Source organism: Ammospiza caudacuta, chromosome 7, assembly GCF_027887145.1.
Source record: "Ammospiza caudacuta isolate bAmmCau1 chromosome 7, bAmmCau1.pri, whole genome shotgun sequence".
NCBI lineage: Eukaryota > Metazoa > Chordata > Aves > Passeriformes > Passerellidae > Ammospiza > Ammospiza caudacuta.
In genome coordinates, this window is record NC_080599.1 from 15,786,599 (window position 1) to 15,809,908 (window position 23,310).

Consider the following 23,310-nt stretch of genomic DNA (forward strand, 5'->3'; position numbering starts at 1 on the left):
CTGCTAGCATGTAGACCACAAAAGACGCTAAAGACGAAGGTACGATGCTCCCCGGAGCTAAGCGCCGCTCCCGGGCTTCTTTCGGCAGAAGCCGCGCTAAGAGAGCACTGTGAGCGGTACAATCGTCTTTGCGCGAAGAAGCCGCTTCTTCGGCTCCGGGAGCCGGAGAGAGCGGCAGCATCGGAAAGGTGAAGAAGGAAGCTGTACAACAGTGGGATTGTGTGCGCAGCTTGCCAACTGATAGAAAACAGTACATTACCACTTTCCTGACTTTTCCAATCACATGAATATTCGATTGGAAGCTGTTTTGGACAACTTTTCTTTTCTTCTTGTCGAACACTTGGCAGACCTCCGTGCAACGTCCAGAACACGATGGGAGATGTTTTCTGTGCTCGCGCAGGTTTTCCTTGCCAGACAGAGTGGAAAAGCTTTCTGCTAGCATGTAGACCACAAAAGACGCTAAAGACGAAGGTACGATGCTCCCCGGAGCTAAGCGCCGCTCCCGGGCTTCTTTCGGCAGAAGCCGCGCTAAGAGAGCACTGTGAGCGGTACAATCGTCTTTGCGCGAAGAAGCCGCTTCTTCGGCTCCGGGAGCCGGAGAGAGCGGCAGCATCGGAAAGGTGAAGAAGGAAGCCGTACAACACTGGGATTGTGTGCGCAGCTTGCCAACTGATAGACAGCAGTACATTACCACTTTCCTGACTTTTCCAATCACATGAATATTCGATTGGAAGCTGTTTTGGACAACTTTTCTTTTCTTCTTGTCGAACACTTGGCAGACCTCCGTGCAACGTCCAGAACACGATGGGAGATGTTTTCTGTGCTCGCGCAGGTTTTCCTTGCCAGACAGAGTGGAAAAGCTATCTGCTAGCATGTAGACTACAAAAGACGCTAAAGGCGAAGGTACGATGCTCCTCGGAGCTAAGCGCCGCTCCCGGGCTTCTTTCGGCAGAAGCCGCGCTAAGAGAGCACTGTGAGCGGTACAATCGTCTTTGCGCGAAGAAGGCGCTTCTTCGGCTCCGGGAGCCGGAGAGAGCAGCAGCATCGGAAAGGTGAAGAAGGAAGCCGTACAACACTGGGATTGGGTGCACAGCTTGCCAACTGATAGAAAACAGTACATTACCACTTTCCTGACTTTTCCAATCACATGAATATTCGATAAGAAGCTGTTTTGGACAGATTTTCTTTTCTTCTTGTCGAACACTTGGCAGACCTCCGTGCAACGTCCAGAACACGATGGGAGATGTTTTCTGTGCTCGCGCAGGTTTTCCTTGCCAGACAGAGTGGAAAAGCTTTCTGCTAGCATGTAGACCACAAAAGACGCTAAAGACGAAGGTACGATGCTCTCCGGAGCTAAGCGCCGCTGCCGGGCTTCTTTCGTCAGAAGCCGCGCTAAGAGAGCACTGTGAGCGGTACAATCGTCTTAGCGCGAAGAAGCCGCTTCTTCGGCTCCGGGAGCCGGAGAGAGCGGCAGCATCGGAAAGGTGAAGAAGGAAGCTGTACAACACTGGGATTGTGTGCGCAGCTTGCCAACTGATAGAAAACAGTACATTACCACTTTCCTGACTTTTCCAATCACATGAATATTCGATTGGAAGCTGTTTTGGACAACTTTTCTTTTCTTCTTGTCGAACACTTGGCAGACCTCCGTGCAACGTCCAGAACACGATGGGAGATGTTTTCTGTGCTCGCGCAGGTTTTCCTTGCCAGACAGAGTGGAAAAGCTTTCTGCTAGCATGTAGACCACAAAAGACGCTAAAGACGAAGGTACGATGCTCCCCGGAGCTAAGCGCCGCTCCCGGGCTTCTTTCGGCAGAAGCCGCGCTAAGAGAGCGCTGCGAGCGGTAAAATCGTCTTTGCGCGAAGAAGCCGCTTCTTCGGCTCCGGGAGCCGGAGAGAGCGGCAGCATCGGAAAGGTGAAGAAGGAAGCCGTACAACACTGGGATTGTGTGCACAGCTTGCCAACTGATAGAAAACAGTACATTACCACTTTCCTGACTTTTCCAATCACATGAATATTCGATAAGAAGCTGTTTTGGACAGATTTTCTTTTCTTTATGGCAAACACTTGGCAGACCTCCGTGCAACGTCCAGAACACGATGGGAGATGTTTTCTGTGCTCGCGCAGGTTTTCCTTGCCAGACAGAGTGGAAAAGCTTTCTGCTAGCATGTAGACCACAAAAGACGCTAAAGGCGAAGGTACGATGCTCCCCGGAGCTAATCGCCGCTCCCGGGCTTCTTTCGGCAGAAGCCGCGCTAAGAGAGCACTGTGAGCGGTACAATCGTCTTTGCGCGAAGAAGCCGCTTCTTCGGCTCCGGGAGCCGGAGAGAGCGGCATGATCGGAAAGGTGAAGAAGGAAGCTGTACAACACTGGGATTGTGTGCGCAGCTTGCCAACTGATAGACAGCAGTACATTACCACTTTCCTGACTTTTCCAATCACATGAATATTCGACTGGAAGCTGTTTTGGACAACTTTTCTTTTCTTCTTGTCGAACACTTGGCAGACCTCCGTGCAACGTCCAGAACACGATGGGAGATGTTTTCTGTGCTCCCGCAGGTTTTCCTTGCCAGACAGAGTGGAAAAGCTTTCTGCTAGCATGTAGACCACAAAAGACGCTAAAGGCGAAGGTACGATGCTCCCCGGAGCTAATCGCCGCTCCCGGGCTTCTTTCGGCAGAAGCCGCGCTAAGAGAGCACTGTCAGCGGTACAATCGTCTTTGCGCGAAGAAGCCGCTTCTTCGGCTCCGGGAGCCGGAGAGAGCGGCAGCATCGGAAAGGTGAAGAAGGAAGCTGTACAACACTGGGATTGTGTGCGCAGCTTGCCAACTGATAGACAGTAGTACATTACCCCTTTCCTGACTTTTCCAATCACATGAATATTCGATTGGAAGCTGTTTTGGACAACTTTTCTTTTCTTCTTGTCGAACACTTGGCAGACCTCCGTGCAACGTCCAGAACACGATGGGAGATGTTTTCTGTGCTCGCGCAGGTTTTCCTTGCCAGACAGAGTGGAAAAGCTTTCTGCTAAGATGTAGACCACAAAAGACGCTAAAGGCGAAGGTACGATGCTCCCCGGAGCTAAGCGCCGCTCCCGGGCGTCTTTCGGCAGAAGCCGCGCTAAGAGACCACTGTGAGCGGTACAATCGTCTTTGCGCGAAGAAGCCGCTTCTTCGGCTCCGGGAGCCGGAGAGAGCGGCATGATCGGAAAGGTGAAGAAGGAAGCTGTACAACACTGGGATTGTGTGCGCAGCTTGCCAACTGATAGAAAACAGTACATTACCACTTTCCTGACTTTTCCAATCACATGAATCTTAGATTGGAAGCTGTTTTGGACAGATTTTCTTTTCTTTATGGCAAACACTTGGCAGACCTCCGTGCAACGTCCAGAACGCGTTGGAGGTGTTTTCTGTGCTCGCGCAGGTTTTCCTTGCCAGACAGAGTGGAAAAGCTTTCTGCTAGCATGTAGACCACAAAAGACGCTAAAGGCGAAGGTACGATGCTCCCCGGAGCTAAGCGCCGCTCCCGGGCGTCTTTCGGCAGAAGCCGCGCTAAGAGAGCACTGTGAGCGGTACAATCGTCTTTGCGCGAAGAAGCCGCTTCTTCGGCTCACGGAGCCGGAGAGAGCGGCATGATCGGAAAGGTGAAGAAGGAAGCTGTACAACACTGGGATTGTATGCGCAGATTGCCAACTGATAGACAGCAGTACATTACCACTTTCCTGACTTTTCCAATCACATGAATATTCGATAAGAAGCTGTTTTGGACAGATTTTCTTTTCTTTATGGCAAACACTTGGCAGACCTCCGTGCAACGTCCAGAACACGATGGGAGATGTTTTCTGTGCTCGCGCAGGTTTTCCTTGCCAGACAGAGTGGAAAAGCTTTCTGCTAGCATGTAGACCACAAAAGACGCTAAAGACGAAGGTACGATGCTCTCCGCAGCTAAGCGCCGCTCCCGGGCTTCTTTCGGCAGAAGCGGCGCTAAGAGAGCACAGTGAGCGGTACAATCGTCTTTGCGCGAAGAAGCCGCTTCTTCGGCTCCGGGAGCCGGAGAGAGCGGCATGATCGGAAAGGTGAAGAAGGAAGCTGTACAACACTGGGATTGTGTGCGCAGCTTGCCAACTGATAGAAAACAGTACATTACCACTTTCCTGACTTGTCCAATCACATGAATATTCGATAAGAAGAGGTTTTGGACAGATTTTCTTTTCTTTATGCCAAACACATGGCAGACCTCCGTGCAACGTCCAGAACACGATGGGAGATGTTTTCTGTGCTCGCGCAGGTTTTCCTTGCCAGACAGAGTGGAAAAGCTTTCTGCTAGCATGTAGACCACAAAAGACGCTAAAGACGAAGGTACGATGCTCCCCGGAGCTAAGCGCCGCTCCCGGGCTTCTTTCGGCAGAAGCCGCGCTAAGAGAGCACTGTGAGCGGTACAATCGTCTTTGCGCGAAGAAGCCGCTTCTTCGGCTCCGGGAGCCGGAGAGAGCGGCAGCATCGGAAAGGTGAAGAAGGAAGCTGTACAACAGTGGGATTGTGTGCGCAGCTTGCCAACTGATAGAAAACAGTACATTACCACTTTCCTGACTTTTCCAATCACATGAATATTCGATTGGAAGCTGTTTTGGACAACTTTTCTTTTCTTCTTGTCGAACACTTGGCAGACCTCCGTGCAACGTCCAGAACACGATGGGAGATGTTTTCTGTGCTCGCGCAGGTTTTCCTTGCCAGACAGAGTGGAAAAGCTTTCTGCTAAGATGTAGACCACAAAAGACGCTAAAGGCGAAGGTACGATGCTCCCCGGAGCTAAGCGCCGCTCCCGGGCGTCTTTCGGCAGAAGCCGCGCTAAGAGAGCACTGTGAGCGGTACAATCGTCTTAGCGCGAAGAAGCCGCTTCTTCGGCTCCGGGAGCCGGAGAGAGCGGCATGATCGGAAAGGTGAAGAAGGAAGCTGTACAACACTGGGATTGTGTGCGCAGCTTGCCAACTGATAGAAAACAGTACATTACCACTTTCCTGACTTTTCCAATCACATGAATCTTCGATTGGAAGCTGTTTTGGACAGATTTTCTTTTCTTTATGGCAAACACTTGGCAGACCTCCGTGCAACGTCCAGAACGCGTTGGAGATGTTTTCTGTGCTCGCGCAGGTTTTCCTTGCCAGACAGAGTGGAAAAGCTTTCTGCTAGCATGTAGACCACAAAAGACGCTAAAGGCGAAGGTACGATGCTCCCCGGAGCTAAGCGCCGCTCCCGGGCGTCTTTCGGCAGAAGCCGCGCTAAGAGACCACTGTGAGCGGTACAATCGTCTTTGCGCGAAGAAGCCGCTTCTTCGGCTCACGGAGCCGGAGAGAGCGGCATGATCGGAAAGGTGAAGAAGGAAGCTGTACAACACTGGGATTGTATGCGCAGATTGCCAACTGATAGACAGCAGTACATTACCACTTTCCTGACTTTTCCAATCACATGAATATTCGATAAGAAGCTGTTTTGGACAGATTTTCTTTTCTTTATGGCAAACACTTGGCAGACCTCCGTGCAACGTCCAGAACACGATGGGAGATGTTTTCTGTGCTCGCGCAGGTTTTCCTTGCCAGACAGAGTGGAAAAGCTTTCTGCTAGCATGTAGACCACAAAAGACGCTAAAGACGAAGGTACGATGCTCTCCGCAGCTAAGCGCCGCTCCCGGGCTTCTTTCGGCAGAAGCGGCGCTAAGAGAGCACAGTGAGCGGTACAATCGTCTTTGCGCGAAGAAGCCGCTTCTTCGGCTCCGGGAGCCGGAGAGAGCGGCATGATCGGAAAGGTGAAGAAGGAAGCTGTACAACACTGGGATTGTGTGCGCAGCTTGCCAACTGATAGAAAACAGTACATTACCACTTTCCTGACTTGTCCAATCACATGAATATTCGATAAGAAGAGGTTTTGGACAGATTTTCTTTTCTTTATGCCAAACACATGGCAGACCTCCGTGCAACGTCCAGAACACGATGGGAGATGTTTTCTGTGCTCGCGCAGGTTTTCCTTGCCAGACAGAGTGGAAAAGCTTTCTGCTAGCATGTAGACCACAAAAGACGCTAAAGACGAAGGTACGATGCTCCCCGGAGCTAAGCGCCGCTGCCGGGCTTCTTTCGGCAGAAGCCGCGCTAAGAGAGCACTGTGAGCGGTACAATCGTCTTTGCGCGAAGAAGCCGCTTCTTCGGCTCCGGGAGCCGGAGAGAGCGGCAGCATCGGAAAGGTGAAGAAGGAAGCTGTACAACAGTGGGATTGTGTGCGCAGCTTGCCAACTGATAGAAAACAGTACATTACCACTTTCCTGACTTTTCCAATCACATGAATATTCGATTGGAAGCTGTTTTGGACAACTTTTCTTTTCTTCTTGTCGAACACTTGGCAGACCTCCGTGCAACGTCCAGAACACGATGGGAGATGTTTTCTGTGCTCGCGCAGGTTTTCCTTGCCAGACAGAGTGGAAAAGCTTTCTGCTAGCATGTAGACCACAAAAGACGCTAAAGACGAAGGTACGATGCTCTCCGGAGCTAAGCGCCGCTCCCGGGCTTCTTTCGGCAGAAGCCGCGCTAAGAGAGCGCTGCGAGCGGTACAATCGTCTTTGCGCGAAGAAGCCGCTTCTTCGGCTCCGGGAGCCGGAGAGAGCGGCAGCATCGGAAAGGTGAAGAAGGAAGCCGTACAACACTGGGATTGTGTGCGCAGCTTGCCAACTGATAGAAAACAGTACATTACCACTTTCCTGACTTTTCCAATCACATGAATATTCGATATAAGCTGTTTTGGACCACTTTTCTTTTCTTCTTGTCAAACACTTGGCAGACTTCCGAGCAATGTCCAGAACACGATGGGAGATGTTTTCTGTGCTCGCGCAGGTTTTCCTTGCCAGACAGAGTGGAAAAGCTTTCTGCTAAGATGTAGACCACAAAAGACGCTAAAGGCGAAGGTACGATGCTCCCCGGAACTAATCGCCGCTCCCGGGCTTCTTTCGGCAGAAGCCGCGCTAAGAGAGCACTGTGAGCGGTACAATCGTCTTTGCGCGAAGAAGCCGCTTCTTCGGCTCCGGGAGCCGGAGAGAGCGGCAGCATCGGAAAGGTGAAGAAGGAAGCTGTACAACACTGGGATTGTGTGCGCAGCTTGCCAACTGATAGAAAACAGTACATTACCACTTTCCTGACTTTTCCAATCACATGAATATTCGATTGGAATTTGTTTTGGACAACTTTTCTTTTCTTCTTGTCGAACACTTGGCAGACCTCCGTGCAACGTCCAGAACACGATCGGAGATGTTACCTGTGCTCGCGCAGGTTTTCCTTGCCAGACAGAGTGGAAAAGCTTTCTGCTAGCATGTAGACCACAAAAGACGCTAAAGACGAAGGTACGATGCTCCCCGGAGCTAAGCGCCGCTCCCGGGCGTCTTTCGGCAGAAGCCGCGCTAAGAGAGCGCTGCGAGCGGTACAATCGTCTTTGCGCGAAGAAGCCGCTTCTTCGGCTCCGGGAGCCGGAGAGAGCGGCAGCATCGGAAAGGTGAAGAAGGAAGCCGTACAACACTGGGATTGTGTGCACAGCTTGCCAACTGATAGAAAACAGTACATTACCACTTTCCTGACTTTTCCAATCACATGAATATTCGATAAGAAGCTGTTTAGGACAGATTTTCTTTTCTTTATGGCAAACACTTGGCAGACCTCCGTGCAACGTCCAGAACACGATGGGAGATGTTTTCTGTGCTCGCGCAGGTTTTCCTTGCCAGACAGAGTGGAAAAGCTTTCTGCTAGCATGTAGACCACAAAAGACGCTAAAGGCGAAGGTACGATGCTCCCCGGAGCTAATCGCCGCTCCCGGGCTTCTTTCGGCAGAAGCCGCGCTAAGAGAGCACTGTGAGCGGTACAATCGTCTTTGCGCGAAGAAGCCGCTTCTTCGGCTCCGGGAGCCGGAGAGAGCGGCAGCATCGGAAAGGTGAAGAAGGAAGCTGTACAACACTGGGATTGTGTGCGCAGCTTGCCAACTGATAGACAGTAGTACATTACCCCTTTCCTGACTTTTCCAATCACATGAATATTCGATTGGAAGCTGTTTTGGACAACTTTTCTTTTCTTCTTGTCGAACACTTGGCAGACCTCCGTGCAACGTCCAGAACACGATGGGAGATGTTTTCTGTGCTCGCGCAGGTTTTCCTTGCCAGACAGAGTGGAAAAGCTATCTGCTAGCATGTAGACCACAAAAGACGCTAAAGGCGAAGGTACGATGCTCCCCGGAGCTAAGCGCCGCTCCCGGGCGTCTTTCGGCAGAAGCCGCGCTAAGAGAGCACTGTGAGCGGTACAATCGTCTTAGCGCGAAGAAGCCGCTTCTTCGGCTCCGGGAGCCGGAGAGAGCGGCATGATCGGAAAGGTGAAGAAGGAAGCTGTACAACACTGGGATTGTGTGCGCAGCTTGCCAACTGATAGAAAACAGTACATTACCACTTTCCTGACTTTTCCAATCACATGAATCTTCGATTGGAAGCTGTTTTGGACAGATTTTCTTTTCTTTATGGCAAACACTTGGCAGACCTCCGTGCAACGTCCAGAACGCGTTGGAGATGTTTTCTGTGCTCGCGCAGGTTTTCCTTGCCAGACAGAGTGGAAAAGCTTTCTGCTAGCATGTAGACCACAAAAGACGCTAAAGGCGAAGGTACGATGCTCCCCGGAGCTAAGCGCCGCTCCCGGGCGTCTTTCGGCAGAAGCCGCGCTAAGAGAGCACTGTGAGCGGTACAATCGTCTTAGCGCGAAGAAGCCGCTTCTTCGGCTCCGGGAGCCGGAGAGAGCGGCATGATCGGAAAGGTGAAGAAGGAAGCTGTACAACACTGGGATTGTATGCGCAGATTGCCAACTGATAGACAGCAGTACATTACCACTTTCCTGACTTTTCCAATCACATGAATATTCGATAAGAAGCTGTTTTGGACAGATTTTCTTTTCTTTATGGCAAACACTTGGCAGACCTCCGTGCAACGTCCAGAACACGATGGGAGATGTTTTCTGTGCTCGCGCAGGTTTTCCTTGCCAGACAGAGTGGAAAAGCTTTCTGCTAGCATGTAGACCACAAAAGACGCTAAAGACGAAGGTACGATGCTCTCCGCAGCTAAGCGCCGCTCCCGGGCTTCTTTCGGCAGAAGCGGCGCTAAGAGAGCACAGTGAGCGGTACAATCGTCTTTGCGCGAAGAAGCCGCTTCTTCGGCTCCGGGAGCCGGAGAGAGCGGCATGATCGGAAAGGTGAAGAAGGAAGCTGTACAACACTGGGATTGTGTGCGCAGCTTGCCAACTGATAGAAAACAGTACATTACCACTTTCCTGACTTGTCCAATCACATGAATATTCGATAAGAAGAGGTTTTGGACAGATTTTCTTTTCTTTATGCCAAACACATGGCAGACCTCCGTGCAACGTCCAGAACACGATGGGAGATGTTTTCTGTGCTCGCGCAGGTTTTCCTTGCCAGACAGAGTGGAAAAGCTTTCTGCTAGCATGTAGACCACAAAAGACGCTAAAGACGAAGGTACGATGCTCCCCGGAGCTAAGCGCCGCTCCCGGGCTTCTTTCGGCAGAAGCGGCGCTAAGAGAGCACTGTGAGCGGTACAATCGTCTTTGCGCGAAGAAGCCGCTTCTTCGGCTCCGGGAGCCGGAGAGAGCGGCAGCATCGGAAAGGTGAAGAAGGAAGCTGTACAACAGTGGGATTGTGTGCGCAGCTTGCCAACTGATAGAAAACAGTACATTACCACTTTCCTGACTTTTCCAATCACATGAATATTCGATTGGAAGCTGTTTTGGACAACTTTTCTTTTCTTCTTGTCGAACACTTGGCAGACCTCCGTGCAACGTCCAGAACACGATGGGAGATGTTTTCTGTGCTCGCGCAGGTTTTCCTTGCCAGACAGAGTGGAAAAGCTTTCTGCTAGCATGTAGACCACAAAAGACGCTAAAGACGAAGGTACGATGCTCCCTGGAGCTAAGCGCCGCTCCCGGGCGTCTTTCGGCAGAAGCCGCGCTAAGAGAGCGCTGCGAGCGGTACAATCGTCTTTGCGCGAAGAAGCCGCTTCTTCGGCTCCGGGAGCCGGAGAGAGCGGCAGCATCGGAAAGGTGAAGAAGGAAGCCGTACAACACTGGGATTGTGTGCGCAGCTTGCCAACTGATAGAAAACAGTACATTACCACTTTCCTGACTTTTCCAATCACATGAATATTCGATTGGAATTTGTTTTGGACAACTTTTCTTTTCTTCTTGTCGAACACTTGGCAGACCTCCGTGCAACGTCCAGAACACGATGGGAGATGTTTTCTGTGCTCGCGCAGGTTTTCCTTGCCAGACAGAGTGGAAAAGCTATCTGCTAGCATGTAGACCACAAAAGACGCTAAAGGCGAAGGTACGATGCTCCTCGGAGCTAAGCGCCGCTCCCGGGCTTCTTTCGGCAGAAGCCGCGCTAAGAGAGCACTGTGAGCGGTACAATCGTCTTTGCGCGAAGAAGCCGCTTCTTCGGCTCCGGGAGCCTGAGAGAGCAGCAGGATCGGAAAGGTGAAGAAGGAAGCCGTACAACACTGGGATTGGGTGCACAGCTTGCCAACTGATAGAAAACAGTACATTACCACTTTCCTGACTTTTCCAATCACATGAATATTCGATAAGAAGCTGTTTTGGACAGATTTTCTTTTCTTCTTGTCGAACACTTGGCAGACCTCCGTGCAACGTCCAGAACACGATGGGAGATGTTTTCTGTGCTCGCGCAGGTTTTCCTTGCCAGACAGAGTGGAAAAGCTTTCTGCTAGCATGTAGACCACAAAAGACGCTAAAGACGAAGGTACGATGCTCCCCGGAGCTAAGCGCCGCTCCCGGGCTTCTTTCGGCAGAAGCCGCGCTAAGAGAGCACTGTGAGCGGTACAATCGTCTTTGCGCGAAGAAGCCGCTTCTTCGGCTCCGGGAGCCGGAGAGAGCGGCAGCATCGGAAAGGTGAAGAAGGAAGCTGTACAACAGTGGGATTGTGTGCGCAGCTTGCCAACTGATAGAAAACAGTACATTACCACTTTCCTGACTTTTCCAATCACATGAATATTCGATTGGAAGCTGTTTTGGACAACTTTTCTTTTCTTCTTGTCGAACACTTGGCAGACCTCCGTGCAACGTCCAGAACACGATGGGAGATGTTTTCTGTGCTCGCGCAGGTTTTCCTTGCCACACAGAGTGGAAAAGCTTTCTGCTAGCATGTAGACCACAAAAGACGCTAAAGACGAAGGTACGATGCTCCCCGGAGCTAAGCGCCGCTCCCGGGCTTCTTTCGGCAGAAGCCGCGCTAAGAGAGCGCTGCGAGCGGTACAATCGTCTTTGCGCGAAGAAGCCGCTTCTTCGGCTCCGGGAGCCGGAGAGAGCGGCAGCATCGGAAAGGTGAAGAAGGAAGCCGTACAACACTGGGATTGGGTGCACAGCTTGCCAACTGATAGAAAACAGTACATTACCACTTTCCTGACTTTTCCAATCACATGAATATTCGATAAGAAGCTGTTTTGGACAGATTTTCTTTTCTTTATGGCAAACACTTGGCAGACCTCCGTGCAACGTCCAGAACACGATGGGAGATGTTTTCTGTGCTCGCGCAGGTTTTCCTTGCCAGACAGAGTGGAAAAGCTTTCTGCTAGCATGTAGACCACAAAAGACGCTAAAGGCGAAGGTACGATGCTCCCCGGAGCTAATCGCCGCTCCCGGGCTTCTTTCGGCAGAAGCCGCGCTAAGAGAGCACTGTGAGCGGTACAATCGTCTTTGCGCGAAGAAGCCGCTTCTTCGGCTCCGGGAGCCGGAGAGAGCGGCAGCATCGGAAAGGTGAAGAAGGAAGCTGTACAACACTGGGATTGTGTGCGCAGCTTGCCAACTGATAGACAGTAGTACATTACCCCTTTCCTGACTTTTCCAATCACATGAATATTCGATTGGAAGCTGTTTTGGACAACTTTTCTTTTCTTCTTGTCGAACACTTGGCAGACCTCCGTGCAACGTCCAGAACACGATGGGAGATGTTTTCTGTGCTCGCGCAGGTTTTCCTTGCCAGACAGAGTGGAAAAGCTTTCTGCTAAGATGTAGACCACAAAAGACGCTAAAGGCGAAGGTACGATGCTCCCCGGAGCTAAGCGCCGCTCCCGGGCGTCTTTCGGCAGAAGCCGCGCTAAGAGACCACTGTGAGCGGTACAATCGTCTTTGCGCGAAGAAGCCGCTTCTTCGGCTCCGGGAGCCGGAGAGAGCGGCATGATCGGAAAGGTGAAGAAGGAAGCTGTACAACACTGGGATTGTGTGCGCAGCTTGCCAACTGATAGAAAACAGTACATTACCACTTTCCTGACTTTTCCAATCACATGAATATTCGATTGGAAGCTGTTTTGGACAACTTTTCTTTTCTTCTTGTCGAACACTTGGCAGACCTCCGTGCAACGTCCAGAACACGATGGGAGATGTTTTCTGTGCTCGCGCAGGTTTTCCTTGCCAGACAGAGTGGAAAAGCTTTCTGCTAAGATGTAGACCACAAAAGACGCTAAAGGCGAAGGTACGATGCTCCCCGGAGCTAAGCGCCGCTCCCGGGCGTCTTTCGGCAGAAGCCGCGCTAAGAGAGCACTGTGAGCGGTACAATCGTCTTTGCGCGAAGAAGCCGCTTCTTCGGCTCCGGGAGCCGGAGAGAGCGGCATGATCGGAAAGGTGAAGAAGGAAGCTGTACAACACTGGGATTGTGTGCGCAGCTTGCCAACTGATAGAAAACAGTACATTACCACTTTCCTGACTTTTCCAATCACATGAATCTTCGATTGGAAGCTGTTTTGGACAGATTTTCTTTTCTTTATGGCAAACACTTGGCAGACCTCCGTGCAACGTCCAGAACGCGTTGGAGATGTTTTCTGTGCTCGCGCAGGTTTTCCTTGCCAGACAGAGTGGAAAAGCTTTCTGCTAGCATGTAGACCACAAAAGACGCTAAAGGCGAAGGTACGATGCTCCCCGGAGCTAAGCGCCGCTCCCGGGCGTCTTTCGGCAGAAGCCGCGCTAAGAGAGCACTGTGAGCGGTACAATCGTCTTTGCGCGAAGAAGCCGCTTCTTCGGCTCACGGAGCCGGAGAGAGCGGCATGATCGGAAAGGTGAAGAAGGAAGCTGTACAACACTGGGATTGTATGCGCAGATTGCCAACTGATAGACAGCAGTACATTACCACTTTCCTGACTTTTCCAATCACATGAATATTCGATAAGAAGCTGTTTTGGACAGATTTTCTTTTCTTTATGGCAAACACTTGGCAGACCTCCGTGCAACGTCCAGAACACGATGGGAGATGTTTTCTGTGCTCGCGCAGGTTTTCCTTGCCAGACAGAGTGGAAAAGCTTTCTGCTAGCATGTAGACCACAAAAGACGCTAAAGACGAAGGTACGATGCTCTCCGCAGCTAAGCGCCGCTCCCGGGCTTCTTTCGGCAGAAGCGGCGCTAAGAGAGCACAGTGAGCGGTACAATCGTCTTTGCGCGAAGAAGCCGCTTCTTCGGCTCCGGGAGCCGGAGAGAGCGGCATGATCGGAAAGGTGAAGAAGGAAGCTGTACAACACTGGGATTGTGTGCGCAGCTTGCCAACTGATAGAAAACAGTACATTACCACTTTCCTGACTTGTCCAATCACATGAATATTCGATAAGAAGAGGTTTTGGACAGATTTTCTTTTCTTTATGCCAAACACATGGCAGACCTCCGTGCAACGTCCAGAACACGATGGGAGATGTTTTCTGTGCTCGCGCAGGTTTTCCTTGCCAGACAGAGTGGAAAAGCTTTCTGCTAGCATGTAGACCACAAAAGACGCTAAAGACGAAGGTACGATGCTCCCCGGAGCTAAGCGCCGCTCCCGGGCTTCTTTCGGCAGAAGCCGCGCTAAGAGAGCACTGTGAGCGGTACAATCGTCTTTGCGCGAAGAAGCCGCTTCTTCGGCTCCGGGAGCCGGAGAGAGCGGCAGCATCGGAAAGGTGAAGAAGGAAGCTGTACAACAGTGGGATTGTGTGCGCAGCTTGCCAACTGATAGAAAACAGTACATTACCACTTTCCTGACTTTTCCAATCACATGAATATTCGATTGGAAGCTGTTTTGGACAACTTTTCTTTTCTTCTTGTCGAACACTTGGCAGACCTCCGTGCAACGTCCAGAACACGATGGGAGATGTTTTCTGTGCTCGCGCAGGTTTTCCTTGCCACACAGAGTGGAAAAGCTTTCTGCTAGCATGTAGACCACAAAAGACGCTAAAGGCGAAGGTACGATGCTCTCCGGAGCTAAGCGCCGCTCCCGGGCTTCTTTCGGCAGAAGCCGCGCTAAGAGAGCACTGCGAGCGGTACAATCGTCTTTGCGCGAAGAAGCCGCTTCTTCGGCTCCGGGAGCCGGAGAGAGCGGCAGCATCGGAAAGGTGAAGAAGGAAGCCGTACAACACTGGGATTGTGTGCGCAGCTTGCCAACTGATAGAAAACAGTACATTACCACTTTCCTGACTTTTCCAATCACATGAATATTCGATATAAGCTGTTTTGGACCACTTTTCTTTTCTTCTTGTCAAACACTTGGCAGACTTCCGAGCAATGTCCAGAACACGATGGGAGATGTTTTCTGTGCTCCCGCAGGTTTTCCTTGCCAGACAGAGTGGAAAAGCTTTCTGCTAAGATGTAGACCACAAAAGACGCTAAAGGCGAAGGTACGATGCTCCCCGGAACTAATCGCCGCTCCCGGGCTTCTTTCGGCAGAAGCCGCGCTAAGAGAGCACTGTGAGCGGTACAATCGTCTTTGCGCGAAGAAGCCGCTTCTTCGGCTCCGGGAGCCGGAGAGAGCGGCATGATCGGAAAGGTGAAGAAGGAAGCTGTACAACACTGGGATTGTGTGCGCAGCTTGCCAACTGATAGAAAACAGTACATTACCACTTTCCTGACTTTTCCAATCACATGAATATTCGATTGGAAGCTGTTTTGGACAACTTTTCTTTTCTTCTTGTCGAACACTTGGCAGACCTCCGTGCAACGTCCAGAACACGATCGGAGATGTTACCTGTGCTCGCGCAGGTTTTCCTTGCCAGACAGAGTGGAAAAGCTTTCTGCTAGCATGTAGACCACAAAAGACGCTAAAGACGAAGGTACGATGCTCCCCGGAGCTAAGCGCCGCTCCCGGGCGTCTTTCGGCAGAAGCCGCGCTAAGAGAGCGCTGCGAGCGGTACAATCGTCTTTGCGCGAAGAAGCCGCTTCTTCGGCTCCGGGAGCCGGAGAGAGCGGCAGCATCGGAAAGGTGAAGAAGGAAGCCGTACAACACTGGGATTGTGTGCACAGCTTGCCAACTGATAGAAAACAGTACATTACCACTTTCCTGACTTTTCCAATCACATGAATATTCGATAAGAAGCTGTTTAGGACAGATTTTCTTTTCTTTATGGCAAACACTTGGCAGACCTCCGTGCAACGTCCAGAACACGATGGGAGATGTTTTCTGTGCTCGCGCAGGTTTTCCTTGCCAGACAGAGTGGAAAAGCTTTCTGCTAGCATGTAGACCACAAAAGACGCTAAAGGCGAAGGTACGATGCTCCCCGGAGCTAATCGCCGCTCCCGGGCTTCTTTCGGCAGAAGCCGCGCTAAGAGAGCACTGTGAGCGGTACAATCGTCTTTGCGCGAAGAAGCCGCTTCTTCGGCTCCGGGAGCCGGAGAGAGCGGCATGATCGGAAAGGTGAAGAAGGAAGCTGTACAACACTGGGATTGTGTGCGCAGCTTGCCAACTGATAGACAGTAGTACATTACCCCTTTCCTGACTTTTCCAATCACATGAATATTCGATTGGAAGCTGTTTTGGACAACTTTTCTTTTCTTCTTGTCGAACACTTGGCAGACCTCCGTGCAACGTCCAGAACACGATGGGAGATGTTTTCTGTGCTCGCGCAGGTTTTCCTTGCCAGACAGAGTGGAAAAGCTATCTGCTAGCATGTAGACCACAAAAGACGCTAAAGGCGAAGGTACGATGCTCCCCGGAGCTAAGCGCCGCTCCCGGGCGTCTTTCGGCAGAAGCCGCGCTAAGAGAGCACTGTGAGCGGTACAATCGTCTTTGCGCGAAGAAGCCGCTTCTTCGGCTCCGGGAGCCGGAGAGAGCGGCATGATCGGAAAGGTGAAGAAGGAAGCTGTACAACACTGGGATTGTGTGCGCAGCTTGCCAACTGATAGAAAACAGTACATTACCACTTTCCTGACTTTTCCAATCACATGAATCTTCGATTGGAAGCTGTTTTGGACAGATTTTCTTTTCTTTATGGCAAACACTTGGCAGACCTCCGTGCAACGTCCAGAACGCGTTGGAGATGTTTTCTGTGCTCGCGCAGGTTTTCCTTGCCAGACAGAGTGGAAAAGCTTTCTGCTAGCATGTAGACCACAAAAGACGCTAAAGGCGAAGGTACGATGCTCCCCGGAGCTAAGCGCCGCTCCCGGGCGTCTTTCGGCAGAAGCCGCGCTAAGAGAGCACTGTGAGCGGTACAATCGTCTTAGCGCGAAGAAGCCGCTTCTTCGGCTCCGGGAGCCGGAGAGAGCGGCATGATCGGAAAGGTGAAGAAGGAAGCTGTACAACACTGGGATTGTATGCGCAGATTGCCAACTGATAGACAGCAGTACATTACCACTTTCCTGACTTTTCCAATCACATGAATATTCGATAAGAAGCTGTTTTGGACAGATTTTCTTTTCTTTATGGCAAACACTTGGCAGACCTCCGTGCAACGTCCAGAACACGATGGGAGATGTTTTCTGTGCTCGCGCAGGTTTTCCTTGCCAGACAGAGTGGAAAAGCTTTCTGCTAGCATGTAGACCACAAAAGACGCTAAAGACGAAGGTACGATGCTCTCCGCAGCTAAGCGCCGCTCCCGGGCTTCTTTCGGCAGAAGCGGCGCTAAGAGAGCACTGTGAGCGGTACAATCGTCTTTGCGCGAAGAAGCCGCTTCTTCGGCTCCGGGAGCCGGAGAGAGCGGCATGATCGGAAAGGTGAAGAAGGAAGCTGTACAACACTGGGATTGTGTGCGCAGCTTGCCAACTGATAGAAAACAGTACATTACCACTTTCCTGACTTGTCCAATCACATGAATATTCGATAAGAAGAGGTTTTGGACAGATTTTCTTTTCTTTATGCCAAACACATGGCAGACCTCCGTGCAACGTCCAGAACACGATGGGAGATGTTTTCTGTGCTCGCGCAGGTTTTCCTTGCCAGACAGAGTGGAAAAGCTTTCTGCTAGCATGTAGACCACAAAAGACGCTAAAGACGAAGGTACGATGCTCCCCGGAGCTAAGCGCCGCTCCCGGGCTTCTTTCGGCAGAAGCGGCGCTAAGAGAGCACTGTGAGCGGTACAATCGTCTTTGCGCGAAGAAGCCGCTTCTTCGGCTCCGGGAGCCGGAGAGAGCGGCAGCATCGGAAAGGTGAAGAAGGAAGCTGTACAACAGTGGGATTGTGTGCGCAGCTTGCCAACTGATAGAAAACAGTACATTACCACTTTCCTGACTTTTCCAATCACATGAATATTCGATTGGAAGCTGTTTTGGACAACTTTTCTTTTCTTCTTGTCGAACACTTGGCAGACCTCCGTGCAACGTCCAGAACACGATGGGAGATGTTTTCTGTGCTCGCGCAGGTTTTCCTTGCCAGACAGAGTGGAAAAGCTTTCTGCTAGCATGTAGACCACAAAAGACGCTAAAGACGAAGGTACGATGCTCCCCGGAGCTAAGCGCCGCTCCCGGGCGTCTTTCGGCAGAAGCCGCGCTAAGAGAGCGCTGCGAGCGGTACAATCGTCTTTGCGCGAAGAAGCCGCTTCTTCGGCTCCGGGAGCCGGAGAGAGCGGCAGCATCGGAAAGGTGAAGAAGGAAGCCGTACAACACTGGGATTGTGTGCGCAGCTTGCCAACTGATAGAAAACAGTACATTACCACTTTCCTGACTTTTCCAATCACATGAATATTCGATTGGAATTTGTTTTGGACAACTTTTCTTTTCTTCTTGTCGAACACTTGGCAGACCTCCGTGCAACGTCCAGAACACGATGGGAGATGTTTTCTGTGCTCGCGCAGGTTTTCCTTGCCAGACAGAGTGGAAAAGCTATCTGCTAGCATGTAGACCACAAAAGACGCTAAAGGCGAAGGTACGATGCTCCTCGGAGCTAAGCGCCGCTCCCGGGCTTCTTTCGGCAGAAGCCGCGCTAAGAGAGCACTGTGAGCGGTACAATCGTCTTTGCGCGAAGAAGCCGCTTCTTCGGCTCCGGGAGCCTGAGAGAGCAGCAGGATCGGAAAGGTGAAGAAGGAAGCCGTACAACACTGGGATTGGGTGCACAGCTTGCCAACTGATAGAAAACAGTACATTACCACTTTCCTGACTTTTCCAATCACATGAATATTCGATAAGAAGCTGTTTTGGACAGATTTTCTTTTCTTCTTGTCGAACACTTGGCAGACCTCCGTGCAACGTCCAGAAGACGATGGGAGATGTTTTCTGTGCTCGCGCAGGTTTTCCTTGCCAGACAGAGTGGAAAAGCTTTCTGCTAGCATGTAGACCACAAAAGACGCTAAAGACGAAGGTACGATGCTCTCCGGAGCTAAGCGCCGCTGCCGGGCTTCTTTCGTCAGAAGCCGCGCTAAGAGAGCACTGTGAGCGGTACAATCGTCTTTGCGCGAAGAAGCCGCTTCTTCGGCTCCGGGAGCCGGAGAGAGCGGCAGCATCGGAAAGGTGAAGAAGGAAGCTGTACAACACTGGGATTGTGTGCGCAGCTTGCCAACTGATAGAAAACAGTACATTACCACTTTCCTGACTTTTCCAATCACATGAATATTCGATTGGAAGCTGTTTTGGACAACTTTTCTTTTCTTCTTGTCGAACACTTGGCAGACCTCCGTGCAACGTCCAGAACACGATGGGAGATGTTTTCTGTGCTCGCGCAGGTTTTCCTTGCCAGACAGAGTGGAAAAGCTTTCTGCTAGCATGTAGACCACAAAAGACGCTAAAGACGAAGGTACGATGCTCTCCGGAGCTAAGCGCCGCTCCCGGGCTTCTTTCGGCAGAAGCCGCGCTAAGAGAGCGCTGCGAGCGGTAAAATCGTCTTTGCGCGAAGAAGCCGCTTCTTCGGCTCCGGGAGCCGGAGAGAGCGGCAGCATCGGAAAGGTGAAGAAGGAAGCCGTACAACACTGGGATTGTGTGCACAGCTTGCCAACTGATAGAAAACAGTACATTACCACTTTCCTGACTTTTCCAATCACATGAATATTCGATAAGAAGCTGTTTTGGACAGATTTTCTTTTCTTTATGGCAAACACTTGGCAGACCTCCGTGCAACGTCCAGAACACGATGGGAGATGTTTTCTGTGCTCGCGCAGGTTTTCCTTGCCAGACAGAGTGGAAAAGCTTTCTGCTAGCATGTAGACCACAAAAGACGCTAAAGGCGAAGGTACGATGCTCCCCGGAGCTAATCGCCGCTCCCGGGCTTCTTTCGGCAGAAGCCGCGCTAAGAGAGCACTGTGAGCGGTACAATCGTCTTTGCGCGAAGAAGCCGCTTCTTCGGCTCCGGGAGCCGGAGAGAGCGGCATGATCGGAAAGGTGAAGAAGGAAGCTGTACAACACTGGGATTGTGTGCGCAGCTTGCCAACTGATAGACAGCAGTACATTACCACTTTCCTGACTTTTCCAATCACATGAATATTCGACTGGAAGCTGTTTTGGACAACTTTTCTTTTCTTCTTGTCGAACACTTGGCAGACCTCCGTGCAACGTCCAGAACACGATGGGAGATGTTTTCTGTGCTCGCGCAGGTTTTCCTTGCCAGACAGAGTGGAAAAGCTTTCTGCTAGCATGTAGACCACAAAAGACGCTAAAGACGAAGGTACGATGCTCCCCGGAGCTAAGCGCCGCTCCCGGGCTTCTTTCGGCAGAAGCCGCGCTAAGAGAGCACTGTGAGCGGTACAATCGTCTTTGCGCGAAGAAGCCGCTTCTTCGGCTCCGGGAGCCGGAGAGAGCGGCAGCATCGGAAAGGTGAAGAAGGAAGCTGTACAACAGTGGGATTGTGTGCGCAGCTTGCCAACTGATAGAAAACAGTACATTACCACTTTCCTGACTTTTCCAATCACATGAATATTCGATTGGAAGCTGTTTTGGACAACTTTTCTTTTCTTCTTGTCGAACACTTGGCAGACCTCCGTGCAACGTCCAGAACACGATGGGAGATGTTTTCTGTGCTCGCGCAGGTTTTCCTTGCCACACAGAGTGGAAAAGCTTTCTGCTAGCATGTAGACCACAAAAGACGCTAAAGACGAAGGTACGATGCTCCCCGGAGCTAAGCGCCGCTCCCGGGCTTCTTTCGGCAGAAGCCGCGCTAAGAGAGCGCTGCGAGCGGTACAATCGTCTTTGCGCGAAGAAGCCGCTTCTTCGGCTCCGGGAGCCGGAGAGAGCGGCAGCATCGGAAAGGTGAAGAAGGAAGCCGTACAACAGTGGGATTGTGTGCGCAGCTTGCCAACTGATAGAAAACAGTACATTACCACTTTCCTGACTTTTCCAATCACATGAATATTCGATAAGAAGCTGTTTTGGACAGATTTTCTTTTCTTTATGGCAAACACTTGGCAGACCTCCGTGCAACGTCCAGAACACGATGGGAGATGTTTTCTGTGCTCGCGCAGGTTTTCCTTGCCAGACAGAGTGGAAAAGCTTTCTGCTAGCATGTAGACCACAAAAGACGCTAAAGGCGAAGGTACGATGCTCCCCGGAGCTAATCGCCGCTCCCGGGCTTCTTTCGGCAGAAGCCGCGCTAAGAGAGCACTGTGAGCGGTACAATCGTCTTTGCGCGAAGAAGCCGCTTCTTCGGCTCCGGGAGCCGGAGAGAGCGGCAGCATCGGAAAGGTGAAGAAGGAAGCTGTACAACACTGGGATTGTGTGCGCAGCTTGCCAACTGATAGACAGTAGTACATTACCCCTTTCCTGACTTTTCCAATCACATGAATATTCGATTGGAAGCTGTTTTGGACAACTTTTCTTTTCTTCTTGTCGAACACTTGGCAGACCTCCGTGCAACGTCCAGAACACGATGGGAGATGTTTTCTGTGCTCGCGCAGGTTTTCCTTGCCAGACAGAGTGGAAAAGCTTTCTGCTAAGATGTAGACCACAAAAGACGCTAAAGGCGAAGGTACGATGCTCCCCGGAGCTAAGCGCCGCTCCCGGGCGTCTTTCGGCAGAAGCCGCGCTAAGAGACCACTGTGAGCGGTACAATCGTCTTTGCGCGAAGAAGCCGCTTCTTCGGCTCCGGGAGCCGGAGAGAGCGGCATGATCGGAAAGGTGAAGAAGGAAGCTGTACAACACTGGGATTGTGTGCGCAGCTTGCCAACTGATAGAAAACAGTACATTACCACTTTCCTGACTTTTCCAATCACATGAATCTTCGATTGGAAGCTGTTTTGGACAGATTTTCTTTTCTTTATGGCAAACACTTGGCAGACCTCCGTGCAACGTCCAGAACGCGTTGGAGATGTTTTCTGTGCTCGCGCAGGTTTTCCTTGCCAGACAGAGTGGAAAAGCTTTCTGCTAGCATGTAGACCACAAAAGACGCTAAAGGCGAAGGTACGATGCTCCCCGGAGCTAAGCGCCGCTCCCGGGCGTCTTTCGGCAGAAGCCGCGCTAAGAGAGCACTGTGAGCGGTACAATCGTCTTTGCGCGAAGAAGCCGCTTCTTCGGCTCACGGAGCCGGAGAGAGCGGCATGATCGGAAAGGTGAAGAAGGAAGCTGTACAACACTGGGATTGTATGCGCAGATTGCCAACTGATAGACAGCAGTACATTACCACTTTCCTGACTTTTCCAATCACATGAATATTCGATAAGAAGCTGTTTTGGACAGATTTTCTTTTCTTTATGGCAAACACTTGGCAGACCTCCGTGCAACGTCCAGAACACGATGGGAGATGTTTTCTGTGCTCGCGCAGGTTTTCCTTGCCAGACAGAGTGGAAAAGCTTTCTGCTAGCATGTAGACCACAAAAGACGCTAAAGACGAAGGTACGATGCTCTCCGCAGCTAAGCGCCGCTCCCGGGCTTCTTTCGGCAGAAGCGGCGCTAAGAGAGCACAGTGAGCGGTACAATCGTCTTTGCGCGAAGAAGCCGCTTCTTCGGCTCCGGGAGCCGGAGAGAGCGGCATGATCGGAAAGGTGAAGAAGGAAGCTGTACAACACTGGGATTGTGTGCAGCTTGCCAACTGATAGAAAACAGTACATTACCACTTTCCTGACTTGTCCAATCACATGAATATTCGATAAGAAGAGGTTTTGGACAGATTTTCTTTTCTTTATGCCAAACACATGGCAGACCTCCGTGCAACGTCCAGAACACGATGGGAGATGTTTTCTGTGCTCGCGCAGGTTTTCCTTGCCAGACAGAGTGGAAAAGCTTTCTGCTAGCATGTAGACCACAAAAGACGCTAAAGACGAAGGTACGATGCTCCCCGGAGCTAAGCGCCGCTCCCGGGCTTCTTTCGGCAGAAGCCGCGCTAAGAGAGCACTGTGAGCGGTACAATCGTCTTTGCGCGAAGAAGCCGCTTCTTCGGCTCCGGGAGCCGGAGAGAGCGGCAGCATCGGAAAGGTGAAGAAGGAAGCTGTACAACAGTGGGATTGTGTGCGCAGCTTGCCAACTGATAGAAAACAGTACATTACCACTTTCCTGACTTTTCCAATCACATGAATATTCGATTGGAAGCTGTTTTGGACAACTTTTCTTTTCTTCTTGTCGAACACTTGGCAGACCTCCGTGCAACGTCCAGAACACGATGGGAGATGTTTTCTGTGCTCGCGCAGGTTTTCCTTGCCAGACAGAGTGGAAAAGCTTTCTGCTAAGATGTAGACCACAAAAGACGCTAAAGGCGAAGGTACGATGCTCCCCGGAGCTAAGCGCCGCTCCCGGGCGTCTTTCGGCAGAAGCCGCGCTAAGAGAGCACTGTGAGCGGTACAATCGTCTTTGCGCGAAGAAGCCGCTTCTTCGGCTCCGGGAGCCGGAGAGAGCGGCATGATCGGAAAGGTGAAGAAGGAAGCTGTACAACACTGGGATTGTGTGCGCAGCTTGCCAACTGATAGAAAACAGTACATTACCACTTTCCTGACTTTTCCAATCACATGAATCTTCGATTGGAAGCTGTTTTGGACAGATTTTCTTTTCTTTATGGCAAACACTTGGCAGACCTCCGTGCAACGTCCAGAACGCGTTGGAGATGTTTTCTGTGCTCGCGCAGGTTTTCCTTGCCAGACAGAGTGGAA